Source organism: Balaenoptera borealis (assembly GCF_965194805.1).
Source record: "Balaenoptera borealis genome assembly, chromosome: 3".
Lineage (NCBI taxonomy): Eukaryota > Metazoa > Chordata > Mammalia > Artiodactyla > Balaenopteridae > Balaenoptera > Balaenoptera borealis.
The window spans coordinates 75242842-75265754 of NC_138866.1; the positions used below are offsets into that span (position 1 = coordinate 75242842).

General features: G+C 42.5%; 1 long non-coding RNA gene across 1 annotated transcript in view; it reads left to right on the top strand.

The window, feature by feature from the left end:
• LOC309625504 overlaps window positions 1–21096 on the top strand; it is a 76539-nt gene extending 55443 nt beyond the window's left edge. Inside the window, exon 6 of the long non-coding RNA XR_014242532.1 lies at window positions 4698–21096. This is a non-coding gene — a long non-coding RNA (uncharacterized lncRNA). The remainder of the gene's footprint in view (window positions 1–4697) is intronic.
• The last annotated feature ends 1817 nt before the right edge of the window (window positions 21097–22913 follow it).

Consider the following 22913-nt stretch of genomic DNA (forward strand, 5'->3'; position numbering starts at 1 on the left):
CTGTTCTATGTCTCAGTGATCATCTGTCTGTTTTCTGCTTTGAACTCTAGTTGTCCTCTAGGACTGGAGCCATGACTGGAACCCCAGAGATTCAAATGTCTCACCAGCGCTCTCCCATTGAGAGCTGGCTCCTGTTGCCCAGACCCTCCAGCTGTGGAGAGGATCCTTCTCTCCACTGTTCACTGCACACATTACCATGGCTCCCACCTCACTTATAAAGCCAGTAGTACCAGCCTTCCCACTGGCTTGGTTCTTCTGGAATTTTGACATCAGCCTGAGTCAACCGGGCATCTTATTCTGGACTCCTGGCCCCTCTCCTTGGGAACTAGCTCTTTAGCCAGCCCAGCATATCCTGACAAAAACTGGTTTCTTCTTTTACTCAGTGGCCTGTCTCAGGGGTTTCTCTGTGACCAACAGTCAAATAGGGGCATGACAGAGCAAAAGCTGGCAAATGAGTTTGTATTTTAGGTATCCTAACAAATCCTCTGAAAACTGGGGCTGGGATGGAACGTTTGATTCTAACCCACATTGGAGCTCGGCTCCTATGGTTAACAAGGCTTTATAGAGGGCTATCTAAAAAGTCAGTAGAACCAACCAGGGGAGTTAAAACGGAACCATCACATCCATTTGGTTTGCATTTCTTTTCTTCCCCTGAATAGTGCATCTCAAAGGTCTTTAATTCCCCATTATCTTAGATGATCAGTATTGTAGGAACGAAGTTTCCACAAGGTGCCTTAAGGGACCAAACATGTTTACTGATTCACATTAGTCAGTGGTTACAGGTTAAGGCTTTGAAAAGAATAATTAAAACCATTGTTAAGGCCATTCAGAGGAGGTAAAAGTAAATAAAGCCATTTCTCCCTTTGACCTTCATTTCTTTTCCTTTTTGTTCTTCTGATAGTGACTTTTAAGGATCTCTAATCTCCTTGGATCTTAGAAGACCAGTACTGCAGAAACGCTAGCCTTACTGGATGCTTTGCTGGGGAGAAAGAGTAGTTCCTGTGGGTTGAGGAGAGTTTAAGCAATCTGCTTATCGTAGTTGGTTCTAAGATATTTACAATGCATGTTAGAAATATGAAAAGTTCTGTTATAATTCTATTTAACTTTATTTTGTTCTTTATCCCCAAATGTTTGGGCCCTGGAACCCCTTTTCCCCATGACTCCTGATACATTTTGGAGAATGCTCTTGAAATATTTTATGATCTCCTTTGGGTGCTGGGAATCTTTACCTTCTCATGTTTACTCTTGTCACTGTAATTTTCATGTCCCACTAGGCAGTGAACCTGAAAAGAGGGAGGACACACAGTTCTGAACAGAACTGATGGTGCCCATAGGTCACAGAGCCTTGCCAGATAGAAGCTTTCAAATACTGATGGAAATGTCACGCCATTTACCTTGAGGACACAAGGACCTACAAAGAAAAAAAAAAAAAAACATGAAACTTCCTGTAGCCTTCCTTCTCCAGGGTAAACATGAAAGCTGATTCCCACTCTTTTCCTGATAAAACTCTCATGTTTCTTCTGGGATGCAGATTGTTGGAACGATGGGAAGAGTCTGAACTGAGGGGGCTTGTGAATGAAGATGCAGAAGGAAGAAGTTAGCCCATGTGAAAATTTGTGAAAACCTTCTTCTGTGATGTGCATCTGTTCCCTGATGCCAGTGAGCATTCCGAGTCCAGAAAGCCTCTCCTTAAGGTTCCATAGCCATAAGGGCCTCTATATGCAGACACCAGCAATCCAGGGGAGGACAGTCAAAGGGATGGCTTTCTGTAAATAGTGGTGCTTGATGCATACAAATTGTAAAACAGTGGAACCTAAAATATGATACAAATGAACTTATTTACAAAACAGATACAGACTCACAGACATAGAAAACAAACTTATGGTTACCAAAGGTGAAAGGGGGCAGGGGAGGGATAAATTAGGAGTTTGGGATTAGCAGATACAAACTACAATAAATAAAATAAACTACAAGGTCCTACTGTATAGCACAGGAAACTACATTCAATATCCTGTAATAAACCGTAATGGAAAAGAATATGAAAACGAATATATATATACATATATATATTATATATATATGAATCACTTTGCTGTACACCAGAAACTAGCACAACATTGTAAATCAACTGTACTTCAATTAAAAAAATCGTAAAACAAATATGATTTTTAAAGTTTGGTCGTTACTTAGAAACCAACTATTTAAAATATAATTCTAATCTAATAACATTTTAAGCATATTTATTATTAGAGGTATAAAAGAATCACTTCTCTGAAAAAATTCTTCCAGGTTTAATCAAATCAAGCTTGAGACCCATGAACTCTGCTGCAGGTTTTCATTAACTTCTGTCTCATTTTCTCTCTCCCACGTTAACGCCCACAGACCCCAGTGTGGATGGAAAATCCATTTGGCATTTTGGGAATTATCTTTACTAACAAAAGGGAAACAAAGACCTAAATTAAATGTAGCAAACACAAAGGTACATGCCAAACGCACATGTTACATGCCATGCAGCATAGCGCCGGTGTCCTGAGCTCACTGCCCCTGAGATATCTGGTGCGAGAAGCAACTTCTCAGGCATTGAACCCAGGCATCCTTCCTTTCTTTTTTTGTTTTGGCCATGCCACGCGGCATGCAGTATCTTAATTCCCCCGACAAGGTATGGAACCCCATGCCCTCTGCAGTGGAAGCACAGAGACCTAACCACTGGACTGCCAGGGAAGTCCAGGGGCCCTTTCTTTTCATCAAACTCTCTTATGGGAACCCCCAACAGATATCCACTCATTCTTCCCTTTAGCATTTCCCTTCCAAGGAAACTTCTAGAATAAGACACTTGCCCCAGATCCAGTCTTAGGTAAAGAGTGAGTGTATAATCTTCACTTCTCTGGTCAGAATTTCTGTGTCTTCCTCTTCTTCTGAACAAAAAAAGATAAGAATATTTTCCCCCTAGAAAACTAACTTCTTTTAGGGTAAGGAATGAATCAGCACATTAAAGTATGTGTGTGGCAGGGATGGGGTAGCAGAGGGAGATCATAAGAATATAAGGAAAACTCAGAAAGGCTTCTGAGGTCACCATGCCTAGTGAAGCCTACTAATAATTAAAAAAAACTCTGTTAGTTCCACCTATTAGTGAATGGTTTGAATCATTATAATTGTGGGATTCATGTATGCTATTATGATTATGTGAATTAGATATGATTCCTGACTTTCAGGCACCTGCCTCTAGTTTCGCAAGAGAATATCGTAAGTAGTTATTCTTGTCCTATATAATCGGAAACCTTGATGGAGTTATAATAAAGGATTACACTGATTCTATAAGACTGATAAAAAATTAACTGCAAAATAGCTTGCCAGAGAGTGAGTGGAGGGTAATTTTCACTATTTATTAGTTTATTCATTCATCAACTATTAGTTAAATGCCTATTATTTGCCAAGAAATGTGGGAAATGTGCTAAGCACTGGAACTCAGTTGTGAAAGAGACAGACAAGGGCCCTACTCTTTTGAACATACATTGGAGTGGAGGCAGAGAAATGTTAAATAAGTAACAAATAAATAATTGAAGATTATAATAAGAGCTATGAAGGGAAAAGTAAGGTGATATGATAGAAGAACTGGTGGGTGAAAAGAAGAGAATTGCTATAGACTGAATGTTTTCATCCTCCCCAATTTCCTACGTTGAAATCCTAACCCCAAATGGGATGATGTTAGGAGGTGGGGTCTTGAGAGTGGAGCCCTCATGGATGAGATTAGTGTCCTTTTAAAAGAGATTCCAGGGACTTCCCTGGAGACGCAGTGGTTAAGGGGACACAGGTTCGAGCCCTGGTCTGGGAAGATTCCCACATGCCGTGGAGCAGCTAAGCCTGTGCACCACAACTACTGAGCCTGCGCTCTAGAGCCCGGGAGCCACAACTACTGAGCCCAAGTGCCACAACTACTGAAGCCCACGTGCCGCTACTACTGAAGCTCGTGTGCCTAGAGCCCGTGCTCCGCAACAAGAGAAGCCACCGCAATGAGACGCCTGCACACCACAATGAAGAGTAGCCCCTGCTCGCCACAACTAGAGAAAGCCTGCGTGCAGCAACAAAGACCCAACGCAGCCAAAAAATTAACTAATTAATTAATAATTAAAAATAAATAAATAAAAGAGATTTCAGAGAGCTCCCTGGCCCTTTCTACTATGTGAGGACAAAGAGAGACATCTATGAACCAGGAAGTGGCTCTCACCAGACACCAAATGTGCTGGTGCCTTGATCTCGGACTTCCCAACCTTCAGAACTGTGAGAAATGAATTTCTGTTGTTTGTAAGCCACTCAGTCTTTGGAAGTTTGTTGTAGCAACCTGAAGGGACTAAGACAAGGACTATAGACAGGGTGGTCAGGAAAGAATCACTGATGAAGGGAAATTTAAACTGAAACCTGATGTCATATAAAAGAACATTTCAGGCAGAAAGAACAGAACGTGCAAAAGTCCAGAGGCAGGCAAAGGCTTGGCATCTTTTAGGTGCCTACAGAGGCCAGTGCGGCTGAGGTGAAGTGAGTGTGTGTGAGATGCTGATGAAGAGATAGAAAGAGAAGACATACATAATAGAAGAGTCAGCCGAAGGGTCAACAGGGGATTCTCCAGGGAATAGATCTCCCGTCCTAGAATTGGCGTGGCCTCAGGAAAATGCTAAAGAGAAACCCCCAATTTCTTACAGAAAGAGACATCACTGACTGCAGACCATCACTGGAATGAAATGTGGATCAGCTCACCACAAGGAGTTGTGCAAGATCTAACCCAAGCAGGGGCAGCAGCAGCAAAATCTCAGGTGACAAACTCTCTCTCCACAGCAAATCTTTAAGTGAGGAGGGTGTCTCTGAGGTTCTGAGGTCCTCCTGCAGAGGAAAGAGTGATGTAATGAGCCTCATCACTAGACAAAGAGAAGTTGCATGATGCTCTCCCTGGAGGAGACATGCTAACAGTTCTAACATCAGCAGCCACGCAACAAACTGTGTTAAGTAATGACAAATTCTGAACAGATGTTAATTTAGCATAAGTAGTAAGAATAGAGGGAACTCCCTGGCAGTCCAGTGGTTAGGACTCTGTGCTTTCATTGCTGAGGGTGTGTGGGATCGATTCCTGGGTGGGGAGCTAAGGTCTCACAAGCCATGAGGTGCAGCCAAAAAAAAAACAAACAAAAAGAAAACAATAGAGAAGAACTGAATGCATTCAAAATGCAAACACAGAGATTCAGAGTCATTATTATAGAGCTGCAGAGAAGGGCTGTGAGCTGATCTACTGGATTACTAAGGATAAATGTTGACTCTCCCTTCATTAGTTCTCTACGTATAGTTTCCTTTTGCCAAAAAAGAGGAAGAGATGGACTAATCTCTAAATTAATCAATTATCCCATGCGTTAATGGTAATGAAAGATCACTGATAGAATAAAGAACTTCTGTTTGATTTCTCCCTTCTTTCTCAGTGGCCTAATTTCCTCCTTTATTGGCATCATCTATCGTGGTCTAATCAACCTGTCCCTGCAGAAATCACCCAGCGCCTCCTCTCTGAGTGCATAGCCATTGTGTACAGGCTGCCCAAGTGCCTGACGGCTTGTTCTCAGGCTGGGTTCATTGAACCCCATCAATCTCACAGACCTCTACATGTTCCTGATTAATATCAAGGCTTCCTTCTCATTTCTCTGTCTGTGGCAATCCCCAAAACTGTCCCTGTCCCACTGTAGCTCCTCCAGTCTCCAGCAATGGCTTCAGTCTCCTGAGGTCACCCATCTGCTCCTCCCTTTCATGAGCATTTCAGCCGTAGGGATGGTATAGCCTGAGGCTTGTGGCAATCATGCAAAAGGCTAGGGGCACAGACCTGGAGGTTATGCAGATGCCTTTCCCGGGTCATCTACCCTCTCTCAGCCGTGTACCATATTGGGACCTGTCCACCTGTGAACGCCTACACCCATTTCAAGTCTCAATTTAAGTGTCAACTACTCCGTGGAGCCTTCCTTGGAACAATTCCTATTCCTTTCTTTATGTTCCTTGCACATTTAAAACTTTTTTTTAAATAGTTTGGCTCCCCCTATAGAACTCTTAAGTCCCTTGAGGGCAGGCACTGTGTCTCATCTATCTGCGTGTTAATAAGGATTAGTGCATAGTAGATGCTTGATAAATAATTGTCAAATAAGTTAATGATAGTGAACATCTATCATAAGAGAGGTCAGTGAGGTAAAAGGAAGCATAATGAAACCAAGCGATGCCCTGTGGGGCTCCTGGGCACGGAGGTCTTTTTGTCCCCCGTCTCTTGTAGGCAAGACTCCAGCCTCCAGGACCTTCCCTGAGTTCCGAAGGGCAGATTTGAACGGTTGCTAATCAAGGGAGGAGCAGCCAAGAAACCACCTGAGGCCAGATTAAAGGGGCCAGAGGAGCTCATCCAGATTAGGGGACCGACCACCTGAGACGAGATGAAGGGAGCGCAGGCCCTGCTCACCCCTGACCTTGTCAGAGACCCCACCCTTGAACCGTTGCTATAAAACTTCTCCTCCAATCCTCCCGGGTTGGGACACATAGTTTTTTGAGGCAGGAGCCTGCTGTGCCCCGCTTTGCCTGGCAAAGTGATAAAGCTATCCTTTTCTACTTCACCCAGAACTCTGTCTCCAAGATTCGATTCGGCACCAGTGTAGAGAGAGGCCGAGCTTTCAGTAACAATAACTCAACATCCCTATATATGTTTGCTTCCCGTTTAGATGGAAACTAAATTTATATAGGGAGACAACCAAAACTTCAAGGCCACAAAGCACAGTATAAGCAGTGCAGAAAAAGGTTCTGTGAGTTCACAGGAAGATTAGATCACTCAGGGCTGAAATAGTAAGACAAGTCTATCAAGGGTCATGGGGTAGTTAGTTGGAGTTTGGAGCTGAATAGTATGCGAATGGATGGGCAAAAGCACCCTAGGCAGCAGGAATGGCAAATGATTCAAAAGGAAAATTCAGAAAATGGTAAATAAACAACTTCACCTGGAGCAGTAAATTTAACCCTGATGGAATAGTTTTTTTCAAATCTGTTTTGTATACAAATTTGTCAGTTGGCCCAATAATATCCTCGATAACATATTTCCACTACTACAGATTCCAGCCTGGTGTGACGTGTCACATTTATTTGTATGACTCTTTAGCCATTTTTAATCTGTCATATTTCCAGTCTTTCTTTGTCATTTAGGTCTTCGAAATTTTTGAAGAAATCAACATCCCCCTTTAAAATTTTTCCTTTTAAATAGACTTCATATTTTAGAGCAGTTTTAGATTCATAGCAAAATTTAGCAGAAAGTACTGAGAGTACCCATGTACCCCCTACTCCCACCCCTGCCACATGCCTAGCGTGCCCCACTATCAACATCCCCCAACAGAGGGGGACATTTGTTACAACTGATGAATCTTCATTGACCCATCATAATCACTCAAAGTCCATTACGGTTCACTCTTGGTGTTGTACATATGTCTGCAATTAAATTTGCTTTGTTTTCTTGTAGTCTATCTTTTGTTTGTTTTGTAGGTCCTCAGTCACTGAACCTTAATGGACAGAGGAAAATGTTTCTTTCTCCCCTGCATTACCTTCCCCCCATTAGGTACTCACATGTCCCTTCTTCCAACACACAACATTAACCCTTGTACTCATCTGCGCACTCTTGTAATACATCTAAAATAGTCTGAGAATTATTTGCCCTACCACTATAATAAACAAGACTACTAAAAAGGTTTAGGATATGTTTGCAACTTTCCCCCCACCCCTACTATACCTTGCTTAATACGTAAGGGTTACAATTAAACCATAAAATCAGAAGAGAGAATTAAAATATTGTTGTTTAGTAAGTGTGATGTGCAGCAACAGGTAACCAAGACAATGTTATTAGCCTTAGGTGGCATTGGGCTCAAATTCATGTCTTTGTACCCCCCAGAGCCCATGCTTTTCTTCACTACATTATGTTCCACGAAGTCACAGATGAAGAGTTAAGTGGGCCTGGAATCAGGAAGAGGAAGTGGTTCAGAGGCAGATGATAACAGACAGATAAGCAGGCCGACATGGGAAGAGCGCCCCCTTTCTTTCCTCAAGCTTAACCACTAGACAGGATGGACAGGATACAAGGAGCACGCCCTTTCAATGAAAGGTCAGTGATAGTTCAGAGCAAACTTTCCCAAGCTCCCCCCACCACCCCCCACTCTCCACTCCCAATCTAATTTTAAATGCTTTTCTCTGGAAGAGGACACTCTCTGGAACTTGAGCAATCAGCAGCATCTCAGAAATGTTAAACAAACATTCCATTGTCCCCTGAGAACTTAATAATGATTTCATTATTCCGGTGAATAAGGGCTGCAACTCCAGTCATCAGAGCTGGCTGACCAGCTTTCAGCTCTGAAATGCTATTTGCAACTGTCTGAGTTGAAGCTGCTACAAGGCAGCTTCCCCCCAGGAGCTTAACAGGGATTAAGGGCTCTGGAGAGGGAGTTCAGGAGAAAGGGCAGGACAGGGGACGCAGGCATGCTACTGCTCTGGGTCTGCTCCCTGCCTCTTCCTGGCTACTCTTCTGTCTACCACACAGAACGGAGTGTCCAAAGGCACCTTCAGGTGCATTGTTTAGACACCTCTTGCTCCAGCCTTCATCCACTTCCTTCGTTTCCTTTTTTCTTTCCATCCCATTCCCCCACCCCCCAGACTCAGGCATTGCCATGGCTCCCACCATCACGCCTCTAGAATTATGCTCGGTTGATACACAGTGTACCAATTTTCTCTCAGAGACATTGCTTTGAACGTCTCACTACCTGCTGCATGTTCCTCTGACATTAATCTCAGTGTGTCTACAATGACTCATGACCTTCACAGGTGCCCCAAGCCTGGATCTGCCTGCCCTGCATTCCCCGACATGTGCCCTCCATTTGTGCTGCTCCCCAATTCTATATAAAGATAAAATTTAGAGAACTGTCAGACCATCCCTCCCTCCCAATCAAAAACTTTAATCACTGTCACTCCTATTTTTTTTTAATTTATTTTATTTTATTTTTTTGGCCGCGTTTTGGTCTTCTTTGCTGCGCACAGGCTTTCTCTAGTTGTGGCGAGCAGGGGCTACTCTTTGTTGAGGTGCGCAGGTTTCTCATTGAGGTGGCTTCTCTTGTTGCAGAGCACAGGCTCAGTAGTTGTGGTGCACGGACTTAGTTGCTCCGCGGCATGTGGGATCTTCCTGGACCAGGGCTCGAACCCGTGTCCCCTGCATTGGCAGGCGGATTCTTAACCACTGTGCCACCAGGGAAGCCTTAGGGTAAGGCTTTAATATATGAATTTTGAGGGGACACAAACATTCAGTAAGGTACTTTAATTATCCCCAATTTACAGATAAGAAAACAAACTATAGAAGCTGAAAAATGACTGATCTTTAAAATAGTAAATCAGGACTTTTGTGCATAAGTCTGCACTCACCCAGAAAAATGCCAATCAGTTTTGCAGGAATCATTAAAAAGGTGAACTGACTCCACACCCCAAATCCACCCCAATACACACACACACACACACACACACACACACACACACACACACACACACATACATTTAAATTATCTTTTATTATTGCTTGCCAATTATCCAGCCTATCTGTTTTACAGATGATGAAACTGAGATCCAGAGAGGTGAAATAATTTTCCCTGAACACAGCAAACCAGTCATGTAGCTGCAACAAATATATTTGGTCTCTTCATTCTACTAGCTCTATTCAAATTCTCCAGAGTAATTTGTGGAGATAAGTATCACATTTTATGAATATAAAGAAACTGAAATGGACCAGGACCCTATGGTCCTTCCCCCACATGTCCTCAGCCTGCCTTTTGTCTGTGGAAAAACTTTAGCCAAAGATTAAGTTTCATCAGAGAAATGAGAAAATGCAGAAGCGAAGAAAAACAGTCCAACAAGACTAAATAATAATAGTTTAGTCATTAAGCATAGTGAAGGACCTTTAGTTCCTTCTCAAGGGCTAGAGATAATATGCTGAGCCATGTCCTGTGAACTGTCTTGTAGAGACTGAAACGCCCACCAGGTGGAAGAAGTTAGCTACATGATGACCAGATTGTAGCCATGACATAAGCTGCCACAATTCTGAGAATTTGCCTCAAGGAAATGGGAACAAACTGACTCTGGAACTGAAGATTAACTGTACTTAAAACAATCAAGATGACTCTGGTCAGATCACCGATGACCAATTTCAAGATGACTGTCAGAGCTGACTGTGCTGTTTCTACATGTAGCCCCTCCCTCCTATAAAAGCTCTTGCCCTCTGATTGTCAGTTGGCGGAGGAGTCAGCCTTTGGACAGAAGTCCACCGCCCACCCCCATCCCCCATTACTGGCATCCAAAATAAAACAAACTTTCCTTTCCACCAACCTTGCCTCTCTGGGCTTTTGAGCGGTGAGCAGCCAGACCCCACTTTCAGTTACAAAACTAAAGTTGTGATATATGTCAAATTACTTGAGAAAAATACCTAGAGATTAATATTGTCTTTTAATACGTGTGATGGCAGTAAAACCTGTAGCTATGATTTAATGCAGTGGAAATGAACCCCTTCAGTAATGCATCACAGACTCAGACCGTACTAGATAACTTGCCCCATGACCTAGAGGACAACAGAGGTGATGCAGACTTTCTCAGAACCCTGTTTCAAAACAGAGGTTTGAGCCACAGGGGAGAAGGGACTCAAGTTCCACTTGTAGAAGCAGTTTCCATTGCTGAAAAGGACATTTCTGTTTTGCTCGTATTCTAGGTCAACTTCACTGTTTCTCAGTTGCATCCCTTTCCTTATCTGGTACGCACCTCACCCCTGTGCACCATTCTCACATACAGGACAGCTGTTCCTTTACCTGCAAGCTGGATCCTGTCTCTGCCCAATTCTTGGGGCAATGCTCTATCTCTGTGCTGTATTTTCAGTGTCTTCTCCTGTACGGACTCTTTCCTCAGGATATGCACACCTCTCCCCAGCCTACCCTCATCAAGCTAGTGCACTAATAGCACCTTCCTGTCATTGTCAGGTTCTTTGTTAACTCCATTCTTCATCTCTGACTTTCTTTTCAACTTTCTGGAATAAGGATGCTCTGAAACTACTCCAGCAAATAATCCATCAAACTCCTAATTTTCATATCTAATTGCCTAATAAACGATTTCCTTCTAAAGCAGTTTTTAAAATTGTAAGCTACATCATATATATATCAGAGATATCATCAGATATATATCAGATAAATGTGTACATATATATGTGTATGTGTGTGTATATATACATATATATATATATATATATATATATATATATATATATATATATATCAGAGTGCCAAAAACATTCATGTTTGGAAAGTTTAAAAAATATCTATGAGGCAAACACTCTTATAACTTCAGCCAAGGTCAGAAATAGAACACTGCCAGCACTTCAAAGGCCCCAACCATGTGCTTTTCCCTAACCACAGCTCCCTCTTTCCCTCTAGAAGAAACCATTATATTTATGTTTGAAATAGCAATTTCCTTCCTTCTTCTGCTACTTTTATTTCCTATATACGTATCTCTAAACAGTACAGTTTAATTTTGCCTGTTCTTGAATTTTATCTAAATAGAATCACATTGAGGGCTTCCCTGGTGGCGCAGTGGTTAAGAATCCGCTTGCCAATGCAGGGGACGTGGGTTTGAGCCCTGGTCCTGGAAGATCCCACATGCCACGGCAACTAAGTCTGTGTGCCACAACTACTGAACCTGCGCTCTAGAGGCCGTGAGCCACAACTACTGAGCCTGCGCGCCTAGAGCCCGTGTTCCACAGCAAGTAGCCACTGCAATGAGAAGCCTGCGCACCGCAAGAAGAGTAGCCCCAGCTCGCCACAACTAGAGAAAAAAAAAAGCCCGTGCGCAGCAACGAAGACCCAACGCAGCCAAAAATAAATAAATAAAATAAATAAGTTTTTTTAAAAAGAGTCACATTGAACATATTTTTTATAACTTAACTAACATCACGTTTACGAAATCCATTCATGTTGCTACAAGTAGATATGCATATTTTTCATTTTCATTCCTCTTTAGGATTCTAATGCACAAATGTGCCACAATTTGTATAGCATACTTTTTTATTTTTTATTCTCAAGCTTTATGAATTCCTATGTTTTTGAAGCGTCTCTTGTGAATAGCATAGAGTTAGATTTTTTCCCCATCTCTCAATCTTGTCTTTTAACTGAACCATTTAGCCCATTTTTATTTGTTGTAATTATTCATCTTCATCTTCTTTAGTGTATATCTACCATCTTATTTTGTCTTTTCTATTTGTCTCATTTGTCTGGTATTTCTATTACCTCTCCTTTCTTTCCTTCTTTTGGATTAGTTGTGTACCTGTCAGTCATTCTATGAGAACCATTAAGGCTATTCACAAATGTTTAGTTCTCTTGTTCCAGGTACCTAAAAGGATTCTACCTCTCTGTCCCTTGTACTTAGATGTGACCATGTGACTTTCTCTGGTCAACGAAGTGTAAGTAGAGTGACAAGTGTCCTTTCTGCCAGAAGGGTTAAGAGCTGACCTGCGGGTTACCATGTTCTCTTTCCTCTCCCTCTGTGATTGTGAAAGTGTATGTCAAGTTGAAGCCTGTGTCAACCTGTGTTCCCAAGTGACTACAGTGGGCAGAACCCCTTGGCTGGACCAGGATGAACATATAGCAGGAATGAAAAATAAACTTTAAACTACTTAATTTTTGAGGTTGTTTGTTACTGCAGCACAACCTAGCCTATCCTAACTGGTCCACATTCCACTTGTTCTCTCTGCTAGTTTGGAATTCATACACTGTGTTTCTGTTCTTTTCCTTATTTACATTAGAAGTTCCAAAATGCATGCTAAACATATAAAAGTCTAAACTTAATCAATACCTTTTAGTCATCTGTTGAACACCTGACAATTTATAACACTTCCAAATTATGTTATTGATGTTGTGCATTTTAATTCTATCTTCTTAATTGGACAAGACATTGTTTTATATGGTGATTTTTAAATATTTGCATACATATTTATCATGCTCTTTGTTTTTTATTCCTTCCTGAATTTCAGAATTCTACTTAGTAGCTTTTTTCTTCAATCTAAAATACATGCTTTGAAATTTCCTTTAGTGAAGGGTTGCTAGTTATAAACTCTATGAAGTTTTATTTTTTTGTCTGAAAATGCTTTATTTTACTTTCTTTTTAAAGTGACAGGTAAATAATTCTAGATTGGCATGATTTTCTTTCAGTACTTTCAACATTATAATCCTCTGTTTTCTGGCTTCCATAGTCTCTACTAAGTCAGCTAACAGCCTGTCATTCCTCTGAAGACAATCTTAGAAAACTCATAGTCTATCTTTCTCATAATACTGGGTATTCCATCTGTGTTCTTTGTCTCGTAAATGAGTAATCTAAGCCAGAATTCCTAGAGTCATCACTTCCGAGGAGTTCTGCACTCCTCTGCTGTTGGACATTCCATTAGTAACAAAGGAGGACCTAGAAGATGTTTTATTTTATGATCCTTGTTGCTATGATCGGACATTCAAATGTCAACACTTTTGGACATCTATGAACATCTATGGACAAAAAGTTGAAACTCAGAAAATAGAGTAGAGTCATAAACTTTTAAGGTTAAATAGAAATTGACATTAAATTTTCTTTTATTTCTTATTTATGTCTTATACCTGATATGTGAAAAATAAATGCCCAGTCTGTTGTGTTTTCGTTAATCTGAGTTTGAATATATCAAATCTATTACTTTCTAACCTTAACTCTGGCAAGTTATTTAACTTCAAGTTTGCTCATCTGTAGATATAATAATAATAGCATCTATCTTGTAAGATCAGGCCACCCAAGATGGCTATTCTCTTGCCCTCTGTACATCCTCTGCTCAACCAGTCCCTGCCTCACCTACACCCCTACTCACCTGACTGACCTTCCCTCTTCATCACAGAGCTTACATACTTCCCCCTGGCCCCAACTAGTCATATTCTAATCTTTAGATCAGAACTATCTCCACTCTGATAGTTTGTCAAAGTGGTGTGCTCCTCTGTTGGTTTCCCTGGTAACTGATGAGCAAACCTGACATCAATTCCCCCTACAAGTGGTAACTTTCCTCCTCCGAGACTGCTGCCCTGTCCTCCCCATTGTCTGCTGCACACGGTGGGGTGTCGCTCCAGGGCCTTGCTTCAGAGATGTAAGATCCCCCTATCCATTAAACCATTGATGTCTCTGTTATCAGCTCTTTCTTGGATCTTGAGGCTGGGCAAGTACAGGGCTTGCAGGTCTGTGGGGTGTAGCCCAACAATCTCTTAGTGTTATTGAAAGTATTAAACGAAAAATTAAATTGCTACACAGGACAGTATAATCCTGGCGTTCTACTTGATGCCTTCCTTTCTCTCATTGCCCTAAACCAATCAATCACCAAGTTCTGCATATTTCATCTCTTTCATATCTTTAACTGTTTACTTACTGCTTTTTGTTCCCACGGCTTATTTCAGGCCATCATCATTTCCTTTAGACTCTTTACTATAATTGCCTCTGGTCCTTCCCTGATGTCTTCTCCAGCTCCTCTAGCCTCCAACTGCAGCCACAGAGGCACCTCCAGGGTTTTCAAGGTGCAGTGAGCCATGCCCTCCCTCATCTGCAGATCTTTGACTTGCTGCTGCATTTGCCTGGAAAATTCTTTCCCTCAAAATTACTTTGTTTCTACTCATCTTTTGGGTCTCCACTCAGCTGTGATTTACTCCGGGAAATATTTCCAAATTCCACAAGAGCTGAATTTCACTGCTTTGCCTCCTCTGTGCTCTTTAGCACTAATAGTCATTGTCATGTAGCATTTTTTAAAAAAATAAATTTATTTATTTATTCTTGGCTGTGCTGGGTCTTCGTTGCTGCACGCAGGCTTTCTCTAGTTGCGGCGAGCGGGGGCTACTCTTCTTGCGGTGCGCAGGCTTCTCATTGCGGTGGCTACTCATCGTGGAACACGGGCTCTAGGCGCGCAGGCTTCAGTAGTTGTGGCTCACGGGCTCTAGAGCGCAGGTTCAGTAGTTGTGGCACACAGGCTTAGTTGCTCTCTGGCATGTGGGATCTTCCCGGACCAGGGCTCAAACCCGTGTCCCCTGCATTGGCAGGCGGATTCTTTTTTTTTATAAATTTTATTTATTTATTTATTTATGGCTGTGTTGGGTCTTCGCCTCTGTGCAAGGGCTTTCTCTTGTTGCGGCAAGTGGGGGCCACTCTTCATCGCGGTACGCGGGCCTCTCACTATCGCGGCCTCTCTTGTTGCGGAGCACATGCTCCAGACGCGCAGGCTCAGTAGTTGTGGCTCACGGGCCTAGTTGCTCCGCGGCATGTGGGATCTTCCCAGACCAGGGCTCGAACCCGTGTCCCCTGCATTGGCAGGCAGATTCTCAACCACTGCACCACCAGGGAAGCCCCCAGCAGGCGGATTCTTAACCACTGTGCCACCAGGGAAGTCCGTCATGTAGTGTTTTAATTTCCTGTTTACTTGTTTACATCTCCCACTAGACTGCAAGGTCGCTGAGGGCAGGATCTCTGTCTAATTCACTCTTGGGCAAGCACTCAATGAATGTAGCATGAACAAAGGTAATGCCGATAAGCTGCTCATCACCACCCCACCTCCATCCTGTATTTAAGCAATTGGTGTTCTGTTCCCCAAAGCAAAAAATTCATACCTGTGAAATTTCATCCTTTTTCTTATTGGATATAATCCACTGCTTCAGCCTGGCAAGAGCTTTTCTATCATCCATATTATTTTCTCTCTCTGTCTGTCATCTGTCCGTCATGCCATCTACTGTGATGAGATTTTGCATCTTCATCTAAGTCGTTTGTAACAGTGAACAAGACAGGCCTGAGGAGACAGCTCTGTCACAGCATCACCAGATCTGCTTTAACCAGTTGGGAAGGCAGCCATTGTATTGAGAGACTTTATCAAATGCTTTGCTGAAGTAAAGATGCAAAATATTCCCTGCATTTCCTAATTCTACCTTGTCGAGGCAGGAGATGAGATTAGACTCGTGATTTTCATATGACTCCATGCTGAGTGCTATTTATCATCCCTTTACTTTCAAGTCAAAACAGTAAATCAGAGCTTTAACAGACCTGCTTGGAATGCTTCTTAGAATTAGTGTGTTGTTTCTGGACTACATCTACCCCTCTCTTCTGTTTTCACTTCCTCTGGCCCTTTAACAGCCAGATCACCCAGGTATCATAGCCTAGCCTGTCCTCACAAGTATCTTAAGTGATTACTCGAGACCATCTCACTCATACCCTTTTGTCCCAGACTTTCTTGTGTTCATTCTCATGTCTGGTGTTTTTTTTTTTAACATCTTTATTGGAGTATAATTGCTTTACAATATTGTGTTAGTTTCTGCTGTATAACAAAGTGAATCAGCTAAAAGTATACATATATACCCATATCCCCTCCCTCTTGCCTCTCCCTCCCACCCTCCCTATCCCACCCCTCTAGGTGGTCACAAAGCACCGAGCTGATCTCCCTGTGCTATGCGGCTGCTTCCCACTAGCTATATATTTTACATTTGGTAGTGTATATATGTCCATGCTACTCTCTCACTTCGTCCCAGCTTACCCTTCCCCCTCCCCGTGTCCTCAAGTCCATTCTCTACATCTGCGCCTTTCTTCCTGTCCTGCCCCTAGGTTCATTAGAACCTTTTTTTTTTTTTTAGATTCCATATATGTGTGTTAGCATACGGTATTTGTTTTTCTCTTTCTGACTTACTTCACTCTGTATGACAGACTCTAGGTCCATCCACCTCACTACAAATAACTCAATTTCGTTTCTTTTTATGGCTGAGTAATATTCCATTGTATATATGTGCCACATCTTCTTTATCCATTCGTCTGTCTGGTTTTGAATATTTTGCAGCATGCTTGCATTAGAAATTTTGACTCAGGTCCTCTTAGATTTAGAAGTCCTCTGTCTGGACTTTCCCACTGTGACATATTTATTATTATTATTTTTTTAATTTTGAAAACAATTTTCAAATTTACATAAAAGTTGCAAGTAGTTCCAAGAGCTTTCTTTTTCTTGAACCAATTGAGACATAAACCAAATTGAAGACATGATGCCCATCACTTCTGCCACCCTCCCACACTTGCCAATACACCACTGTGTATTTCATACAAAGGAGGACAGTCTCCTACTTAATCATGATCATCAATAGCCACCCAAATCAGGAAATGAATATTGGTACATGATTACCATCTGCTGCTTTTAGTTGTCATGTCTCTTTTTCTTCAAGTCGGAATAATTCCTCAGCATTTTCTTGACTTTCATGACTTTTACAGTTACTTTGTAGCATACCTCTCTATTTGGGTTTGCCTGGTGTTTCCTCATGATTAAATTCAAGTTTTGTGCATCTTTGATAGGAATATCAGGGAAGTGGTGCTGTTTTCTTCTTGTTGTACCTTATTAGGTGGCACGTCACATTTAGACTATTGCCCTATTAACTTATGTTATTCACTTTGACCGCTTATTAAGGTAGTGTCTGCCAGGCTTCTCTGGTACAGTTACTGTTTTCTCCTTTGTGATTAATAAATGTTGGGGGAGATTGTACTTTGAAATTGTGTCAATATCTTGTTCCTCATCAAACTTCCAATTTATTCATTTATTTATTGTATCAGTGTAGCCTCATGGTTTCTCATTTTTTAGTAGGTTATATAATCTGTTATTTTCATTGTTTATCTTCATGCTCAAATTGTCACAGATTTGGCCATTGGGAGCCCCTTAAAGTGACTTCTGTGGCCTTTTGACATGTCCCTATCATTCTTTGGGTACTTCCTTGCTTTCTGGCACAAGATATTCTAGTCTCATCTCCTATGCTCCCCGTCTTAGCCCTGGGATCAGTCAGTTCTTCAAGGAGCTATTTCTCCAAGGTTCTTTTTAAGGGTAGTACATGATATTTAAAAGCCATGTTCTGGCTAAAATCTACGTGTGCTTGTCACTGTTGGGGTGTTGCTATTCTCAGCCTCTTTGAGTGAACAGATCGAGGAACTATATGAATGTAAATTCACGCACACAGATTTACATCTCCATTTTATATCAATATCAAAACCCATGACTAGGCACTGTTCCCTCAAGTTTCACTCCAACATCACAAGGTTCCTTCTAGTTTCTTGTCTTCCACGTTTGGAACTCTCATCTCCTAAATGGCAAACGTGGATCTGATCTTTCTTAAAATAATTATGTATTTGATAAATCCCTAAAGAGTTCTAGAATGTGTTACAATGGCATGAGGATTATTTTGAGCTGAAGACATTTGGGAATTGACAAACACAGGATGATGCTTTCTCTGAACTTCACTTATCTGTGAATATACTGGAGACATTTAATTTTTTCATAGGAAGATAGGAATTTGTGTATTGTGTGAAAATATTCAAAACCCGTTTCTTGCTGGTCTTTGACAGGGATTCAGTTGGGGGAGGATGGCGGGTATAGGTGAGAACTTTCTTCTCCCTTTCTGTGTATCTGTGTTTCTGGACTAAGGTGTGTGAATGAGTTGTTCTTCAGTTAGACCGAAGGCAATTGGTGAATAGATCCATAAAAGCAACTTCGGCTCTGTGAAAAACATAAAAGTTTTAAGAAAATAGATCTGATATTGAGATCTTACATTGCCTTTCTTCCTGGGAAATATTGAGCAGAAGATCTTTAGAAGAAGAAAATACTTTTAAAGAAACAAAACAATGTTTTAACTCAGGGTGATCTTAGAGATCATCTTTCTTCACTCTTTCGTTTCTCAGAAAACAATACTAAGGCCCAGAGAGATCACATGACTTGGCCACAGTCACTGCACAGTACAGTGACAGAAGTCCACTGACCCAGCTGGTGGAGGGGGATGGACTCTCTGGCACCCACACTTTTCCTCACACACGTGTGTACTGAGTGTGGGATACCCTCTCCTGCTCATAGAAAATAACCATAGCCCTGCTGAGGTCTGCTTTGCTAGCTTCTTTATGAGAGATAAAATGACTTAAAAAGAAAAAATAAAAAAGTTGAGTTTGGGGCAGAACCAGGAAAGCAGAGAGGGATTAAGGATTAACCTTTCTGGAGAAACGAAACCCATATTCAGGGAGTGGGAACTCAGGCCAGATCAGTTCGCAATGAGGGAAGGCATCAGGACTGTTTAATTCAAAGCTCAAAGCAGATCAGCCAGTAGGTCAAGAGGCTGAACTTAGTGACCCCATAAAAGACTCCACTTATGTAGATGTGAGACTTTTCCCCTAAACTCGATAAAGCTGACTCTTTTCACTTGATATTCCGGAATCGACTTCCCCATCCACGTGGTTTGTCTTTAACATCCCCCGCCTGTGGGTAAAGAAGCACCATTGTGCTGGTTGTAACCGTCCAGATGATTAATACCAGGAGGAAAGCAGGAGACGGAAGATGTGTGACCCAAGAAATTTCTAAGCAAATGACTTTTCTCAAGACCTTGCCTCCTTGGTGGAACCAGCATGCGCTGCCTCTTAAAGAAAGGGAGGGGTACTGTTTGGAGTAGCTGTTTTCCTGGGGGGGCCTCTTCCCCCTAAACAGGCTCCCCTGCCTCCTGTCCCCTTACTCCAGCTGCTCCAGTGGAAGTGCCCCTGATTGTACCCCAGTATGAGTCCCCAGGCCCCTAACTCCACAGGTAGGGGGAGCAGCAAAGCTACCTCTGTCTTCTCCCACCACAGGATGCAGCAGGAAGAGCTAGAAGGGGGAAATCCAAGGCTAGAAGAAGAAGGGGATTATTTCACAATGAGAAATTGCAGCCCTTTGGGTGTCCAGCCCGAGGGCGGGTTCCCTGCCCCACGGCACACCAGACAGCCCAGTTTAGTGAGAATGCTGCCCTGGAAGTTGGGGACCTGACACTGGTTTCTGCTTCTGCTGCCAAGACGCAGCTCTCTGACCTTGGGTCCACTTGGGCCCTCAGTCTCCTCGGGTGTATAATGGGACGCCTGGAGGAAGGCCTCTTGCATTGCTTGTGTCCGGTCCATCCTTGAGTTCAAGGGAACTGTATCTTTTACAAATTGAAGTGTTCTGCATGACATTCAAGATACTTCTCCCCTGAAAACAAATATCGTATACTAATGCATATATGTGGAACCTAGAAAAATGGTACAGATGAACCGGTTTGCAGGGCAGAAATAGAGACACAGATGTAGAGAACAAACGTATGGACACCAAGGTGGAAAGCTGAGGGGGGGGGGTGGGATGAACTGGGAGATTGGGATTGACATGTATACACTAATATGTATAAAATGGATAACTAATTAGAACCCGCCGTATAAAAAATAAATAAAATTAAATTTAAAAAAAGGATATTAAACTTTGATTTTATCATGAAAAAAAAAAAAAAGATACTCCTCCCCTGGTCTAAATTTTATTTCTGTGCCATCCCCTGCCTCCTCCCAGCCACATGGAGAAACTCGCTAGTTTCTAAACACACAGTACTCCGCCATATGTGTCTAACGTCACTTTCTGGCCTTTTTTCTGTCTGAATTACTTTTCCCCTCCCCCTAATGGGGAAAACAAAACAAAACAAAACTCTGTATCCTTAAAAGTCTTCCCTAATGTAATCTCTGCTCTGAAACCTTCCCTGATTCCCCCTCACTCCACCCCTTTCCTCTTGTTGCTTCCAAATAACTCCATCCTCATGTCTACTGGAGCTCTTCTCAAGGTCTGATTTATGTTACAACTCTAGAGGCTGCTTCTGTTGGAGAGTATTCTCAGCACTTGGATCTTAAACACAGTCCTTGATTTAGTTGTTTAGCTCTTCTCAGGAGAAGAAAAGGTATGTAGCTCTGGTAGAGGCTGCGGTTTTGAGGTCCCCACATCCCTCGGGTGCCCTGCCCTCCTCTCTTTTCAGCTGTTTTCTTTCACACAGGAGTCCTGGTCAACAATTAACGCCACTGTGATAAGCCACCAGAAGAGCTGGCACAAGCAGGCTATCCCTTATGTAAGGGATGAGGGCACTGGGGCTTACTCTAGAATGGAAGCAGGGGGTGCAGGGACTCTCCTAAAATGGTTGAAACCAAGAGACCACTGACCAACTCAGGCTAAAAGGTAATTAGGTAATTAGGTCTTCTCCAATCAGGAACCCCAGACACCCAAGTCTCTGTCTTTCCTCAGACACCCTGGGCAGTATCTGGCCTCAATTTAAGAAGACCCAGGGCTGGTAATTGGGGTGGGAAAGGACATATGGAGAAGGCGCTCTGTCCTTGGGGCTGAGGAACCCTGTGATAGTGTGGGAAGGCTGGGAGGTGGAGGTGGGAGACTGGGGCCTGTCTCTGTGTGTTCTGGAGTCCAGACTTGACTGCACCTGGCGGGCTCACACGCAAGTCAGAGCCACCCTCTGGGAAAGGGCAGCCTGTGCTCAAGATGTTGGAGCCCCTTTCTTTCCCAGTGTGTGCTGTTGGGTGTACGTGGGTGGGATGGACAGAAGGAGAAATGGGAAGTGTTATAAAATAGTGATAATCAGCAGGAACCTGTACAGCCTTGAAAGCTTTTTGCCCTTTTGTAGTTGATTTGTCATGTGAGGTGAAGTGTTGTGGTGTGGGTGTTGCCGAAATCTCGGCTTCTCTGTGCACCGATGCCGAACAGAAATTCGGAGACAGAGATTTTGGAGGAAGAGATGGCTTTATTTTTCTGCCAGGCAGAAGGGAAGACACAGCAGGCTAGCGCCTCAAGAACAGTGCCCCCCCTCCTTCGGGAATCAGAAAGGATTTTGTATGTGGGGCTCACAGGGTATATGATAAGGATCAAAATAGTGAAGTTCTTGCATTCTTCTTCCTGCATTATCTCAAAGCAGTCACAGCTGGCATCAGGCAGCCTGGTAATTGGGTCCTTTTGTCTCTGGGTTATTGGCCTGTGACTTTTTCTTCTGAGATGCAAATGCTACAAGGGGTGATTTGCTACAAGGGGGTGCAGGATGTAATCCACATAGTGTTAAAGAGTAATAGGTTAGCTTTGTGAAGTACAAATCTAGTTACAGACACTACAGGTTAGTAACAGTTAAAAAACAAACAAAAAAACTAGGAATGATTAACTCTTTCAGGCCAGTTTATGTTTCTTCTCTAGCCTGCTCCCTTTATTTTCCTTGTTCTCAGGAGAGGGAAAACTTCATTTCTATTTTTGCTGCAAACTAATTCCCCACTGCTAGTTCATTCCCTCCATATCAAGGGAGGAAGGGAAACAGGCATCGTTCTTGTCTGGCTGAGGACAAAACTTCAGTTTTGCTCCACTTGACAAACACCAGCTGTCCGGCCCAGGGGCCCATCTATCTCCTATTTTAAATTGCCCCCCCCAAGAGCCATGAACCCCAAGAAATCTTTATTGGGAGGATGAGGGATGACGGCCTGTCTTCTGTAGCTTCTTCAGGCTGGCAAGGGGCTCGTAGACCCAACCTAGTTGGGGTTATGGAGCTCTCGCCCTGTCTTATTAAGGGCCCTAGGGTGGGTGACTTCTGTTGTTGTTTTGGCAGGATCTGTTCTGAGAAATGGCTGGAATCTTTGCATCATCATTATCTTGATGTGAACCTATTGTAATCTGGTAGAGACAGAATTTAACAAGTAGTTTAAAAAAACAGAGGCCAAAGACTAGTAAAAGAATTATTGTAGCCGGGAGCCCAAGCAGGATTAAGAGCCATGTTACGTTTGGTAGTAGTTGATCCTGGTCCAGACAGAGTCAGTGCTTGGGTTACCCTGTCTAAAGGAATCGAGCCATTTGGTCATATATATAATTTTATGTCCTCTTCTATTAGCCCAGTGTGATTGATGTAGGTGTAACAGACTCTGTTAGAAGTATTTGGAGGAGTGACAACCTAAACGTTAATAGACAAAACAGATCTCATTTCTTTTTAGGAGAATAAGCCTGAAACCCA